The following is a 13,220-nucleotide window of genomic DNA, read 5'->3' as shown; positions in this document are numbered from 1 at the left end:
TTCATTCCATTATGATGAGAGAAAGTCCTTCGAATAATTTCAATCTTTAAAATTTATTAAGAACTGTTTTGGCCCCAACCTATGGTCCATCCTGGAGCATCTTATGACCACTTGGGAAGAATGTTTATCCTGCTGTTTGGGGGTGCAACAATCTATAGATGTCTGTTAAATCTAATTAATTTATAAAAATCTAACAGATAATTATTTAGATTATCTATATCCTTATTGATCCTCTTTCGACATCTTCTATCTATTGAAGAGAGTGGTGTGTTAAAGTCTTCCACTATTATTGTAGAAACGTCTATTACTCCCTTCAGCTTTGCCAGTGTTTGCCTTATTTTATTAGGGCACCTTGATTAGGTACCCAACTATTTATGATTGTTATTTCTTCTTGGTGAATTGTCCCTTTAATTAATATGTAGCATCCTTCTTCGTCTCATAAAATATTTGCATGTAAAGTCTACATAATCTGATATTAATATAGCTAGACCGGCTTAATTTTTTGGGCCATTGCTTGCATGGAATAACTTTTTCCATTTGTTTACTTTCAACCTATTTGTATCTTTGGGTCTAAAATGGGTCTTTGGTAAACATTATATAGTTGGATCATATTTTTAAAATTCATTCTGCCAAACTGTGCCTTTTGAATAGGGGAGTTTATTTCATTAACGTTCAATATTATTACTATGAATCTGTCCTCACTTCAGCCATTTTATGCCTTACCTTTTATCTAACAGATCTAGTATTTTTCTCTTTTTCATCCTTTTAGTTGCCCTTACTGAGAATCATCATTTCTATACTCTCCTCCAAGCCTATCTCTCCTGGCTTTTTTTTGTCAGTCATCAGCACTTCCTTTCGTATTTCTTGCAGAGCAGATCTCTTGTGAACAAAGTCTCTCAGCTTTTGCTTATCTGTAAATATTTTAAGCCAGCTCTCTCTTCTGTTACACCATTACATGTAAAATAGTTAATACTACCCCTTCCAACAAGCTACAGATTCTAGATAGAAAATCCAGAGCAGTTAAACTGACCACAGCTCTATATAGCTACACTTTCAATTTCTTTTACAGAAAAACTTTTGCTTCATGCCTGTAATTAACATAAGCTAGGTACATTCGATCTCTTTTTATTTAGGAAAATAATCATGTTAAAAGCAAGTTGTACTTTACATACATTTTCAAAGAAAAGATCGTGCATTTTGAATAAAAGTGATTATCTTCTAACTTCATTGACTCATACCCTGTGGAATATAGCACTTCTTAACTAACAACACACAACAAAAAAATTTTAAATATCCCAACGGGACATCCTAAGGCTGTGTTTAGAAGGCTGTAGGATTGCCTAATTCAGTTGTTGTCCTATTGATTGAATAAAAAAAGAATACAAAGTTGACTTTTCCAAACTCCCCTCCCAAATTCAAAAGGCAACACTCAGATTTGAAAGAGACTCTGCGACAGTCTGGACATATGGTTGGCCAAGGAAGTATTTGATTAGCAGACTTGTGAACTGTGTGATGTCCTCTTTAACACAGGAGAGACATTTTCCTTCCTTCAAAAGCTGTTTTCCCACCTCAGAGTTCTGAGTCCCTATCTATTCATTCATTCTCTGAATAAAGACGTTTGTGTTTACTGTGTGGAGTCACTTTGTTCTAAGATTCTTTATTACCCATTTGAAGACAAGGTTGTGTGTTGGGTCTCAGGATGCATTGCCTCCTGCACCCACAAGCAGATGGTGGGCAGGCTGCTGCCATGAGACTGGCAGAAGAAGGGAAAACAAAAGCAACACATGAACCAGAGGACTTAGGGCCTCCTAAACTCATGTCAACACAGTGGGCTTGACCACGAGCGTGTCCATGCACCTCTCACCTGGACTGGAGATGACATGGTGTCACCACCACCACTGCCTCCCCATCACCAGCGCTGCCACCTCCACCTCCACTCCCTGCCCGTCCCACCTGTCACAGGGCTCAGCCTGGGAGCAAGAAGCTGCAGCCGCCCCACCTGCTCCGTGGAGGCGGCAGCATTCCCACAGTTGTCAGGTCCTGTTTGCTCCTGCACAGGGGTGCACCAGGCCCTGTCCGGCCGGGTGGGGCTGGGGACCCTGTGGTGCCACACTCGGCTGGCCCTCCCTGGTGATGGGTCCCGCTGCACCGTGGCCCGGGCCCGGCATCACGGCGCACCCTGATGCTTCCTCCTGCCTGCTCTGGGTCGCTCAGCTGCTCTTACTCTCCTTCTTCACGTGCCATGTGATTCTTCTGCTGCTTTCTGGGCTTCTAGTGATCTTGATGAGAGTATTTGGAAGGCTGGATTCCTCTCCTAAGATTTGGCTGATGCTTGGGTTCACCTTAGGGTCTCCTCTGGCACTTGGACTGTCATTAATTCCCCACAAAACCAGGGCCGGGTTCCCACAGGTGCTGCAAGCCCTTTTGGTAGGAGAAAAGGAACTTGGCAGAGTGCATTTCCCCAGTCTTCCCAAAAGATTGCACTCCTGGGCCACCCGTTCCCCACGTCCGCACCTTTCCTGGTCACAGTATTCCACTGGGCAGGGTTCAGGCCAGGTCACAGGGCAGTACCAGGATGCCAGTGCCAGAGGGGTCATCTCTCCAGCAAACCATTAGCTCACGACTGATCTGTTTCTCCCTCTTTTCCCAAGGGGAGGGCTTCCCTGTCTCTCCCAGTTCCAGGTGTGCTGGACGCATGGCTGCTGGGCTGGTGGGTGGGCACTGGGCACCACAGGGGAGATGACACTTCTGGGTACAGTGGAGCTGGTGCTTCCCAGACACCCATGTGGAGAGACTGCTGGGAGCACAGCTCAGAGGCTCAACTTCGCTGGCCAGCGGCCGGCTCCAGAGTGCGCCAGGCAGTCCCAGGCTGGGCCACAGCCTCTGGCCTCGGGGTTGTGGGAAGGACACCAGGTCCTACAATGAGCTGCTTCCTTGCCCCAACCTCTCTGCTGGTGAGAGCAGCTGAGCTGTGGGTGCAGAAATGATCCAGGCTGCTGGACCCACAGGGCATCCCTTGCTGGCCAGCTGGCAGATCCGCCCTGCTGTGTCCCCATCTCCTCCCAAGGGCAGGGCCTCCCTGTCCCCCCCAAATCCTTGTGTCCACAGTGTCTGGCCTCGGGGATGCTGGCAGGTCACTGGGCACTGACGCAGGGCCTCTGTGCAGGGTTGCAATGAACCTGCAGGCTCCTGGGCTCCTCCAGACTGCGGGACTGAGAAGGTTCACTTCCCCAGGGGCCGAAGGAGGGGTGCGCTCCTTCCCACGGCCTCATCCCCTTCACCCACCTCAGGGTGGTCACTGCGGGGCTCACTCACCCTTTGTCCTGGGCTGTGGTTTCTCCTTGTCCCTGTGTTGCAGTGGAATCCCCTGGGGCCCCCAGCCCGGAACCACTGCTTCAGGCAATGTTCTTAGTTGTTCTTAGTCGTTCTGCGGGGGAGGGCTGAGTTCTGTCTGTCCTCCTTTGCCATCTTCCCATACTCCACTTTTTTTTTTTCAATATAGATGGCCATACGGTTCTCCAGAGTTGCTGTAACATTTTCTCTTCTCAGCAGCAGTGTGGGAGTGAGCCAAATATCTGCCTCCTCACCAGCATCTGGTGTTGCTACAATGGTTCATGTTAGCCATTATGATTGGGTTTAGTGTTTCTCATTGTGTTTTTAAAAAAGATATATTTCTTGAGGAATCTTCATACGCATACAATATAACCATATTATACAATCCGTGGGTCACAATATCATCACATAGTTGTGTCATCATCACCATGATCGTTTTGCATCACTCCAGAAAAAGAAATAAAAAGAAAAAACTCATCACCCCACACCCCTTACCCTCCCTTTCTTTGACCACTAGTGTTTCTATGTATCCAATTAAAAAAAATTTTTTTATTGTGAAAGATAACATATATACAAAAAAGCAATAAATTTCAAAGCACATCACAGCAATTAACTGTAGAACAGATTTCAGACTTTGATACGGGTTACAGTTCCACAATTTTAGGTTTTTCCTTCTGGCTGCTCCAAAACACTGGAGACTAACAGAAATATCAATATAATGATTCAGGAGTTATACTCATTTGTTAAATCCTATCTTCTCTTTTATAACTCCACCTTTTCCTTTAATTTAAAAAAAAATCATTTATTTTTATTGCTGTATATTATATAGTCACATACCACGTAATCATCCAAAGTGTGCATTCATTGGTTCACAGTGTCATCATACAGCTGGGCATTTATCATCACAATCAACTTTTTTTTCTTTCTCGTGAAAAATAACATACAAACAAAAAGGCAATAAATTTCAAAGCACATCACAACAATTAGTTGTAGAACAGATTTCAGAGTTTGGTATGGGTTATAATTCCACAATTTTAGGTTTTTACTTCTAATTGCTCTAAGATACTAGAGACTAAAAGAAATATCAATTTAATGATTCAGCAATCATATTCGTTTGCTAAACCCTACCTTCTCTGTGTAACTCCACCATCACCACTGATCTTTCTCCCACACTTTAGAGGTATTTGGGCTATGCCCATTCTAACTTTTCCATGTTGGAAAAACCTGTTGATAATGTGGGGTGGGGGATGGAACTAGCTGATATTCTGGAGAGGCTGAGCCCTCTGCATTTCAGGACTTATCTGGTTCAGGGACCCATCTGGAGGTTGTAGGTTTCTAGAAAGTTACCCTAGTGCATGAAGCCTTTGTAGAATCTTATACATTGCCCTAGATGTGTTTAGGATTGGCAAGAATGGGGGGTTGGCAGGTTAAGACAGGTAGCAATGTCTAACCGGAGTTTGTGTACGAGTGACCACAGAGTAGCCGCCCAACTCTATTTGAACTCTCTCAGCCACTGATAATTTATTAGTTACACTTCTTTTCCCTCTTTTGGTCAGAATAGCATTGTTGATCCCACAGTGCCAGGGCCAGACTCATCCCTGGGACCCACCTCCCATGCTGCCAGGGAGACTTTCACCCCTGATGTCACGTCCCACATAAGGGAAGGGCAGTGGTTTCACCTGCAGGGTTGTATCTACCCAGTTTTTTACCTTTTTTTCTCCCCCTATTATTTATTTAGTTTTTAATCTTATTTTTTTTTTTTTTACTCATCTATCCACATCCTGGTTAAAAGGGAGCATTAGTCACAAGGTTTTCACAATCACATGGTCACATTGTAAAAGCTCTATAGTTATACAATCATCTTTAAGAATCAAGGCCACTGGAACACAGCTCAACAGTTTCAGGCACTTCCCTCCAGCCACTCCAAAACACCATAAACTGAAAAAGGATTTCTATATAATGCATAGGAATAACCTCCAGGATAACCTCTACACTCTACTTGAAATCTCTCAGCCACTGAGACTTTATTTAGTCCCATTTCTCTCTTCTGCCTTTTGGTCAAGAAGGCTTTCTCAATCCCATGATGCTGGGTCCTGGCTCATTCCTGGAGTTCTGTCCCATGCTGCCAGGGAGATTTACATGCCTGGGAGTCATGTCCCACGTGGTGGGGAGGGCAGTGAGTTCACTGGCTGAGTTGGTTTAGAGGGAGAGGCCACATCTGAGCAACGAAAGAGATTACCTGGGGGTGACTCATAAGCATAATTATCACACTAGGCTTAGCTTCTCTTTTGCAGGAATAAACTTCATAGGGGCAAACCCCAAGATCAAAGGCTCAGCCTATTGAATTGGTTGTCCCCACTGCCTGTGAGAACATCAGGAATTCACCAAATGGGGAAGTTGAATATTTCCTCCTTTCTTCCCACTCCCCCAAGGGGTCTTTACAAATACTTTTTTATTCTCTGCCCAAATTATTCTGGGATATATCGGGGCATCACACTAACCTGTACAAACCAACAGGATCTCATGCCCTATTCAAGATTCCGTGTAATTATGGTGTTCAAATAAACAGATCATACAAGTTAAATTAGAAAATGTGTTACCCAAAATATAAATTTTGCACAAATAAACATCCCTTCCTTTGATCTCACACAGAAGTTGAAGTTTTAAAATAGAGACCATATCATCCTTTACTCTGTGTTCTGATTTACCCTAATCCTATTCAGATCAAATTCATTCATATCTCTAATTGACATCTGATCTCTTTTTCAACTTTTTTTAACAGTTCCTGTATGGGGTGCTGCTGACTTTCATAGCTTCAGAGCTCTAACTCTGAGTTTCAAGTGTCACATAAATACCTGAAATTTCAGGGAATGACCAGGCTATTCTCAAATAGTTCAGTATCTCAGAATTTAGATGTAACAGCTAAAAACTCCTGAGTACCCCTTTGGGGAATGGTGAGAGTGGGGAGAAATTCAACTTCCCCAAGTTGAATTCTTGATATTTTCACAAGCAGTGTGGACAACCAAAGCTATAGGCTGAGCCCCCAGTCTTGGGGTTTGTTCACATGAACTTAACCCCACAAAGGATAGGTCAAGTCTACTTAAAATTTAGGCCTAAGAGTCACCCCCAAGAGAGACTCTTTTGTTGCTCAGATGTGGCCTCTCTCTCCAGCCAATATGATGAGCAGTCTCACCACCCTCCCCCTCTCTGCGTGGGACATGACTCCCAGGGGTGTGGACCTTCCTGGCAAAGTGGGACAAAGATCCTGGAATGAGCTGAGACTCAGCATCAAAGGACTGAGAAAAACCCTAGAATGAGCTGAGAATTAACATCAAGGGATTGAGAGAACCTTCTCGACCAAAAGGGGGAAGAGTAAAATGAGGCAAAGTGTCAATGGCTGAGAGATTCCAAACAGAGTCGAGAGGTTACCTTGGAGGTTATTCTTACGCATTAAGTAGATATCACTTTGTTGTTCAAGATGTAGTGGAGAGGCTGGAGGGAATTGCCTGAAAATGTAGAGCTCTGTTCCAGTAGCCATGTTTCTTGACGATGATTGAACAATGATATAGCTTTCACAATGAGACTCTGTGAATGTGAAAACCTTATGTCCGATACTCCTTTTAGCTACTATATCAACAGGAGAGTAGAACATATGGAATAAAAATAAATAATAGGGGGAACAAATGTTAAAATAAATTCAGTTTGCAATAGTGGTAAATGAAAACGAGGGGTAAGGGGTATGGTACGTATAGTTTTTTTTTTCTCTATTATCATTTTATTTCTTTTTCTGTTGTCTTTTTATTTCTTTTTCTAAATCGATGCAAATGTACTAAGAAATGATGAATATGCAACTATGTGATGATATTAAGAATTACTGATTGTATGTGTAGAATGGAATATTTAAATGTTTTGTTTGTTAAATTTTTTTAATTAATAAAAAAAGTTAAAAAAAAAAAAAAGAAAAGAAATAGAAAACCACGGGGAAAAAAAAAACAAAACTCCTGAGTATATGTGACTGCTGTAAGAGCGTACAACCTAGGACCCTTCACAATAGGCCCCAGCCTGATAACCCATGGTCTCGACTTCAATTCTCCAAGTTTGTATATTACCATTAGTTCATATGAGAAATGATAATACTTGTCTTTTTGTTTCTGACATTGCATTCAACATACTGTCCTTAAGGTTCATTCACCTAGTTGCATGCCTCACAACTTCATTCCTTCTTGCAGCCGCTCAGTAGTCCACTGTATGTACACACCACAGTTACCCCTCCCATTCCTCAGCCATTGTACCCTTAGGCTACCTCCGTCCACTGAGAACACTGCCCCCATAAACACCACCGTGCAAATGTCCATTCCTGTCCCCACTCTGCCGGGCATCACTAGGGGACTGGCCAGAGGAAGATGTTTGCAGAACGCTGATCTGCTCTGGCACGTCAGGCACAAATGGGATCTCCTGCCCATGCCCTGAGAAGTGGGTGCCCCGGCCTGCTCGCCTGACCTCTCCCCCAGGTCCGGTCACCTCGTGGACTAAGCTTAACCCTGGAAACCACCTTCTCGCATCTCTTCATCAGGACAGCCCTTCATGTCTGGAACTTTCTGGAAGGTTTCCCTCTGCCTTTGCAGTGTTTATTTTATTTACTATTATTTTAAAATCACCATAGCCAGTTGTTGTTACTTCCTACAGGTAAACAGAGAAAGAAGCTGGAGCCAGGCAACCTTCCAGAACTCTCTGCCCAGGCCTGGGACCTCAGTTCTCAGGAAACCTTTCCTTCCCTGGTCAATGTGGGCTTTGGCGTTTGCAGAAGGAATCTGCTGGGGAAAAATGAATCCAAAATTATTTCTAAAGATACATTCCAGGTCCCTGGAAACATCTGCTCAGAGGGAAGGGGACACGCCTCACAAATGTACACCTCGGAATGCATCAAGACCTTTTCTTTCTAAGTTTTCATGGGCCAAGCACACTGCCCAACACCCCCTCCAGAGAGATTTTTTTTTCTTAAAACATTCTCTTTTAAAAAGGTATTTACATTTAAACGCATGTCTAAAAAGCAATTATGAACACATTCACCTCTCAGAACAGGTTGCTTCCTCTTGTGTTTTTCCAGTTGGTTGGATAAATAATCAGCTGGCTTGCGCTGCGTTTTTCTTTAAACCTCCCCCCTTATGTAAGTGGGTGTTTACCTCTGCGATGGTGCCTGTCGCTCTGGTTTTCAGCTCCTGGTGGGGATTATGTCGTTCCAGTGAAAGACGGAGGAATGCGTCCCAGGCCCTGCTCCCGCCGGCGGTCCTCCCGTAGTTAGAAAGGCTGGAGCCTTCCAGACATCGCGCCTACAGCTGCGAGCCTCAGAGGCCCTGCGACCCCCGTGTCCGCAGCTTTCCACGTCTGGGGACCCACTTACTGGGGGTCAAGGAGGCGGCCCCTGCCATCCCTGAGGTCCCTGCAGATGGGGGTGGGGCACAGACGCGCACACACAGGCAGTGCCCGAGTGCAGCAGGCGCCAGGTCCTGGCCTCGAGGGGCGCCCTCTGGACTGCACTGCCCGGACACCTGTGACCTGGGGGGCCTCGCCTGGTCTGCTGGGGTAACCAGCCACCTTCACTGCAGCACCTCTGGCTCTCTCTGGCCTTGTCCGTGGCCCCTGTCTCTGGGCCAAAAATAGATGAATAGGACTTCAATGATATTAAAATAATTTGTTTCAGGAATGACTCTGTGAAGAGGAAGAAAATACTCGTTACAGAGTGAAAAAATAATTACAAACCACTTACCAGTCAAAAGTCTAGCATCTAGAATATATAAGGAACACACAAATTTCAACAGTAAAAGGGGACTATCAAACAGTCCAACGAGCAAATGAGCAAAATATATCGAGACATTCAGTGAAGAGGGGATTCAGATGAAAACAAGCAAAAGAAATGATGTTCCCTGATTCCCATCAGGGAAATGCAAAATAAACCACAATGAGAAGCTGACTGTGAGTATGGCTGAGGGAGGACGGCTGGGGGCCCGTGTGAGACCAGAAGGAAAGACAGAGGAGAAAGACTGAGATGGTGTAACTTAGGAATGCCTAGAGTGAACAATGATGGAGATTAAATGGACAAATATAAAAACGTTTTTGCATGAGGGAGGACAAATGAATGTAAGCATTGCAAGGGATTGGAAGTGTATGGCATACAGGAAAAACTACCATCAATGCAAGCTGATGTCTATTGTCAATAGAAACATTGTAATAAGCTTCTAATGAATGTAAGAAGGCGTTATGTAGGCCTTATGCCAGAACTAAATGTCAGCTGGCAGGGGGCATGGGGAAGGGTTATAGATTCTTTGTGGAAGAAAAGGAAATGCCTTCATATAGATTATGGTGGCGAAGGCATGTCTATACACTTAGGTCGGATTGTATGACGTGTGAAAAAAACTTTAAAAATGAAAAGAGAGAAACAAGGGCTAGAGAAAATGTGGCGAGAGAGATGGACCTATTCACTGTCGGTGGGGAAATGGGAGGTGCAGCCCCAAGGAGGGCAGCGTGGCGGTTCCCCGGGAGGCTGGGGTGGGGCTGCCACAGGATCCTGCAACCCCGTCGCTAGGTACGTACCTGGAGGTGCCCTGCGCGGGGAGGGGAGGGGGGTCTGTTGCTTTCTTGCCCAGAGGAAAGGTGGACCCACTTCCCAGCAGACTGCGTCGGGGCATCCTCTCGGCGTGGACGTCGGGGGGCGGCCTGGGTACCTAGAGCCCGTGGGCACCAAGCAGGGGAGAGGCCGGGAGGCCTGTTGTGTCCTGGGCGCGCCCCCGTGGGCGCCCCCGGAGCTGCCTCTGCGGCGGGGAGGGGAGCAGCCGCTGCCCCCCGCATCTCCGCTCATCCCTGAGCCCCTCGCCCTGCACCTGCTGGAGTACCAGGAGGCACTGCTTCCCGGCGACTGTCCCCCGCAGTGGGTGGGGCCCTCGGCGCCCCCAACAACAGCCGCTCTGCCAACTGGTCCCTCTTCACCGCACCCCCATCCTCCACCCCGCACCAGGAAAGACAGCCGGATGAGGGCGTGGTGTAGCGGGGGCGTGGCGTGGCGAGGAGGAGGGCGTGGCGTGGTGAGGGGGCGTGGCGAGGAGGAGGGCGGGGCGGGGCGGGAGAGGGAGAGGCGTGGCGTGGCGAGTGGGTGGGTGTGGCGGGGCGAGGAGGAGGAAGGGGCGGGGCGGGGCTAGGAGGAGGGCGGGGCGGGGCGGGGGGGAGGGGGAGGCGGCGGAGGATGCGAGCCCCTGGCCTGGCCGCCGGGACGGCGCGTGCGGCTGTGGGACACAGGCAGAGTCCGGGAAGGGGGGGCACCCGCCGGCCCAACGTGCTTTCGAGGTGGTCTTTCGAGTCCTCGCAGCCTTGGACCCCCTGAAGGATGCTCCCAGAGGCACCCCCAGGCTTTCGCCGGCCGCAGGAGGGGCCAGGGCGCCCTCGTGCGGAGCCCTTTAAAAACAAGGGGAAGCGGGGAGGGTCGGCGGGGAGGACCGAGGTGAGGAAGGGCGAAAGGAAAATCTCTCTGGCCGCATCGGGTGTCAGAGGTGCGGAGGACAGGGGGACAGGAGGGGTGGCCTCTCCCCCCTCCCCCGCACTGCTCCCCACAGGGCGCTTGCAGCTGCCTGGCACACACACTCTCCCCACCCCCCCACCCCCCCGCTTTTCTCTTTCCCGAAGAGTTGAGCTTCGTTCTAAAGCAGGGGTCAGGGCCCCGGGGACCGCGCCCACGAAGAGAAGGGGTCCTACGAGGGGTCGTCCGGAGGCAGGCTTGGTGGGACGCCCGGATCGTCGCCGGTCCCTTGGGTGTCCCCTGCCCCCAAGCCCGCGCACACATCCCACCCGCCCTGTCCAGGCTCTGCGCCCAGGAGGGGGTGGGTGCTGGGCTCCAGGCCTGCCCTGGGCGCGCAGTGCCCGGGTGCGCGGTTGCCATCCGCAGCCCAGCACCCAGCGCGTGGCCTTTTACTGCGCTCAGTTCCCTCCAGGCAAAGAGCGAAATAGATACTTTGAAGGCACCACCTCTGCTTTTCTCCTTCCTCTTGTTGAAAAGGAGGAGACCTCACCATGCCTCGGAGATACTGGTTAAAACGGTGAGGGAATGAACGAGCTCGGGGAAGGAAGCGTGCACGCTGCGTGGGAGCCCACAGTAGCGCATCCGCCGAGCCCTGGGCCCCGTGGGGCATTGCTGGTGCACCCCAGGGAGGGACGCCCCGCTCAGCGTCGGGAGCTGTGGAGACTGCGACACGATACAATGTTATCGCCCAGCTCAGTGTACTCGCTCCCAGACCTGAAAAGCGGGGCCTACCCTGGGTGAGAATTTTTTTTAATCCTTGTCTATTTCAAGAACATGAATTAAGCTCTTATGAATGGGATATTAATTAATATCAGGAAGAACCACGTGGGAGACGGGAGAGTGTGCCAGGCACATGCTGGGGAGGAGGGGGGAGGAAGGGCTGCGGTCAAGGCATCTGTCACTGGAGGGGCGCACAGTGGGGAAACTCGGGGGTCTCACCTGCTGCAGCGAGATGTAAAGCCTCTGGCACCATTTCAGAGAGGAAAGGGGTGGAGGCGGGGAGGGGGCCCTGGCCCTGGGTGGCCATCTCCACGGGGTGGGGAGGGGATTTGAAATGAGTTTGCCACATTCTGGAAATGTGAGTCAGCTCTCTGCCCGAGCCTGGGGCACTTGCCCACAGAGGTCTCCTGGGGTCGCTCTGTCCAGAATATTGAGCCTGGGCTTTGCCATGAGCCCTTGGCTGCTTCAAGGCAGTTTTTCTCTTCGAAAATGTTTTAGAAAAGTCATTTCAGGAATGCCTTTGTACTTCCTCTCCAAGTCCCAGCCCAGGAGTCAGGGCCACTGCCACAGAAAGCTGACAAGGAAGGAATTGGACAGTGACCTTGAAAACCAGGAAGATGGGCCTGCAGCTTGAGCTTTACGGGAACTTCAAAGTTCAGAGCACTGTCCACTAATTGTTGGACAGTTCATAAAAGCTCACAAGTAAATCCTCTTGCTTCTCTCTAGCTGGAGACCTAGAGAAGTTCAAGACAGATTTGGAGCTGAAGCCAACCCTGTTTCTATTTCCAAAAACCAGAAGGGAATTTTTCTACATGTTTGTGCTACATACTCTCGATTACATTCAGCAGCCTTTATCAAGGGAGATGGAGGCCTGAAAAATCTACATTTCCCATATAGCCTTGCCTTTTAGGATCCTGGTTGGAGTTTAGGGTCTGCCTACAGATGCACTTATGTAATATTTGTAAGGCAGCAAGGACGCAGACGCCCTGTCACTCTTGTACTCTTCCATAGACATGAAGCTGGGATGATGTTGGTGTCATTTGATGACCTCTGGCTCCTGGCTGCTGTGCCGTGACCTTGAAGCAAGTGGTGCACTCTGCTGTCCATTCCTCCTGTTTCAGCCTTCCCTTAATCCTGCAAGCACCAAGTTCCCTGCCTTCAATGCCTTTCGGCTTGAAATACCAAATATCATAGTGGTTTCTTGGTCTTATCTCTCCCTTTAAAGAGAAAGCATCTACTTTCATCCTTGACTACAAGGCTTGCTGTTAGTTTTTGGCAGACAGGCATTTTTATTAAGTTAGGGCTTTTTATTATTCATAAATCATCATTTGCAGTTTTTCATATACTTTTCTTATATCTATTGAGATTGTTCAGTCATGTGGTTTTTGTTATTTTCTTTCTTTCTTTTTGGCCTGGGCAGACTCTCGGAATCAAACCCAGGTCTCCGGCATGGCAAGTGAGAACTATGCCACTGAGCCACTTTCACACCACCAGGTCATGTGGTTTTTAAATCTCAACCTGCCAGAGGTACTTCAGCCTACAGTGGCATAAAGAAGTAAGGATTCCCTTTACAAAAAAAAAAAACAAGTATTGTTAAAAA

At 48.0% G+C, this 13,220-nt stretch overlaps 1 long non-coding RNA gene across 2 annotated transcripts; it reads right to left on the bottom strand.

The window, feature by feature from the left end:
* Positions 1 to 3,610: 3,610 nt before the first annotated feature.
* LOC143687209 (uncharacterized) lies at positions 3,611 to 10,355 on the bottom strand. 2 transcript variants are annotated; one of them, XR_013177461.1, is made up of 5 exons: positions 10,212 to 10,355; positions 9,925 to 10,055; positions 8,664 to 9,042; positions 8,517 to 8,622; positions 3,611 to 8,147 (listed from the first exon to the last, which is right to left on the bottom strand). It is a non-coding gene; the product is annotated as an uncharacterized LOC143687209 (long non-coding RNA). The 2 variants fall into 2 exon arrangements; XR_013177460.1 differs by having other exon boundaries at positions 3,611 to 8,144.
* Positions 10,356 to 13,220: the final 2,865 nt, after the last annotated feature.

Source organism: Tamandua tetradactyla, chromosome 6 (assembly GCF_023851605.1).
Source record: "Tamandua tetradactyla isolate mTamTet1 chromosome 6, mTamTet1.pri, whole genome shotgun sequence".
Taxonomy (NCBI): domain Eukaryota; kingdom Metazoa; phylum Chordata; class Mammalia; order Pilosa; family Myrmecophagidae; genus Tamandua; species Tamandua tetradactyla.
This window is presented reverse-complemented; position numbering and strand designations above follow the sequence as displayed.